The sequence below is a fragment of the Ursus arctos genome, unplaced genomic scaffold (genome assembly GCF_023065955.2).
Source record: "Ursus arctos isolate Adak ecotype North America unplaced genomic scaffold, UrsArc2.0 scaffold_6, whole genome shotgun sequence".
In the NCBI taxonomy this organism is placed as follows: domain Eukaryota; kingdom Metazoa; phylum Chordata; class Mammalia; order Carnivora; family Ursidae; genus Ursus; species Ursus arctos.
The window spans coordinates 23893409-23896427 of NW_026623078.1; positions in this window are offsets into that span (position 1 = coordinate 23893409).

Sequence of the window (3019 nt, forward strand, 5' to 3'; positions counted from 1 at the left end):
TTCTTTTTGGCAACCAAGAAAAGCAAAACCAAATTTGAGACTCAAGCACAATAATCTAGAGGCCCCTGTAGTCTGCAAATTTGTGGTCTTTTTTCCTTTGGAGAGGCAGAACAAGAAGTGGTTAAGAGCATGAGTTCCGGGTGCATGAGTCTGGGTGTTATACGCAACTAATGAATCATGGAACTTTACATCAAAAACTAGGGATGTACTGTATGGTGACTAACATAATATAATAAAAAAATATTATTACAAAAAAAAAAGAGCATGAGTTCCCATATCAAACTGGTTTCAAATACTGGCTCTACTGCTTACAAGCCACATGATTTTGGCCATCATATTTAATTTCACTGAGCCTCAGTTCCCTTTACCTCAAAATAAAGATTATAATAGCACTTAGCTCAAAGGACCCTTTTAAGAATTAAATGAAATAATGTACACAAATTCCGTTGTACACAATAGAAATCAGCTGTAAATATTGAAAGAAAAAAGGAACCTCTTAGGGGAATATAAATTGGTAAAACCTCTTTCGATGCAATTTGCTCAATGTATCAAAATTTAAAATGTGGATTCCTGGGGTGCCTGGCTGATTCAATCAGTAGAGCATGCAACTCTTGATCTTGGGGTCGTGAGTTTGAGCCCCACCTTGGGAACAGAGCTTACTTTAAAAAATGTAGATTCCCTTTGAACTAGTGATTCCACTTCTAAGACATTTATTAGACAAAGTAAAAGGATGTTTATGTAAAGATGTTGGCAGATACGCTATGTAACTGAAAAAACAGCAAAGTAAATATGCATCCATAGCGGAATGGTTAAATGAATTAGAATTCATCTATACAAAGGTATATATTTTGCGGTAAGAAGAAGATATATGTGTTTCAACAAGGTAAAAAATCCATAATATACCAGTCTGTGCAAAAAAAAAAAAAAAAGTAGGATTCAAGGCAGCATATACTGTATGAACTCACTTGTATAAAATATACAGATACGTATTTAAATTTGTATTTAAAAGACCAGAATGATATAAACCAAATGCTAGCAGTCATTAGCTCTGGGGAGTAGGATGGGCTGGGGCCTGGAGAAAGCAGCCTTTCACTCTTTACTCTATATAGTTCTCCATTAGTTGAATTTTGACAAGCAAGTGATATTTTACATTTTTTAAAAGATTAGCAAGCCTCATACTTTTGAGCTTAGCCACTCAGAGAAAAATTAAGCAAATCAGATACAGACATACTAGCAAATGAAGCTTTAAGCATATAATCATGTGGTTCATTTCCACCATTTCAACTGGGTAAAATTCAATGTAATAAATAATAGATTTATGAAAATTTTACTTTGGGATACATCAATACACATTTGTTCTCAGACTGTTTAACTGAATATATACTTTGTTTTTGACTCATCAATGCAACCTTCGTCTTCTTTTCTTTTCTGATCCATGAATTCCCTCACAAGCCTATATACCTGTCTGATAGGTATTTCTACCTGGGTATTCCAATGTGCTTAAAATTAACATGTCTAGGGGCATCCAGGTGGCTCAGCTGATTAAGCGTCTGCCTTCAGTTCAGGTCATGATCTCAGGGTCCTGGGATCAAGCCCCACATTGGGCTCCCTGCTCAGCAGGGAGCCTGCTTCTCTCTCTCCCTCTGCGCCTCCCCCCAGCTCATATACTCTCTCTCTCAAATAAATAAATAAAAATCTTTAAAAAAATTAATATGTCTAAAACCAAATCTATCATCCTCCCAAAATATCCTATTTTTCCAAGGATATTCCCATTCTCCCTATTACCTGGGCCTTGAAAGTCTCACTCTTATTGAGTAGTCAGGCCTCAATCTTACTCCATCATCAGAATGACGGTAAAGTACTTTTTGTTTTTGATCCACAGTATCTCTGACATCACTCCCTTCTTTGCCATTCCCCAGGCCAGCCCCTAAATGCAGGTATCCCACCTCAATGTTACCTTGTGTCTTTAGTACAGTATCTATAACAGTGGACATCTCCCCACTGCACCCCCACCAACTGCAATCCCTAACAGACCATAAACTCCTCAAAAGAAGGTTCGTTTTCTATTCATCTCAGCATCCAGCATCCTGCGAAGGGCACAGTGGGTGCGAGTTTAATATTTTTTTTCAGTGAACAAAGAGACGGAAAGAAGTAATTGGTCTTTCTTTCTAGCAGATTCTCCTTTTCCCACCTCCTTATCCTCCACCTATTTTCTTCAATAGTTCTCCCTAGTTGATAATTCAATAGCATCATCATCATTGGTAATTTGGCACTTCTCAGATAAGAGCATAATCCTTTCATATTCAATCATGAATGGAATTTAAAGGGCTTTATTTGATATATTCAGTGCTTTTCAAAGAAAACTTAAAAAATTCAAAGCTATAGAACCTAAAAAACTCCAATAGGCCTTAAATTTCCATTGAGACTTTTACAAAACAGTGAAAATGAGCATTTATGAATCATTAGAGGGTTAAAGACCAAGTCCCTTAATTATCAGTCCTAAAATATTATTTTATAAGGGGAATGCACACGTATTAAGAACGAATCATGTAATTTACAAATCATTTCTAAATAGCTCTCTGACTATGATGTTCAGCTTATTAGGAATTGTTAATATTCTATTACTCAGAGGTCATTAGCACATTCTGCTGGCAGTATAGATCACATAATATCAAGTGACAAGGGGAGAACATGAAATATTCCAATTATGATTTCTTTTAAAAAGGGCTGCTATAACCTTCTCCCCAGAGTGCAAACTATATCTTGCAAAGTCTGAAAATGCTACAACCTTTCTCCACTAAATGGGGTACCATCTGGGAAGGGGAAGATTACTTAAATAGAATAAAAGCTAACATTTAATATGTGCCAGGCACAGTTTGAAGGGCTTTCCAATAATTCACTAAATCCTCACAAAAACTTCATGACATAGGTAATTATTATCCCTATTTAACAGGTAGGGAAACCGAGTCCCCACTGAGGTTTTAAGTAACATGTCCAAGATTGCCTACCTTTTAAAAAG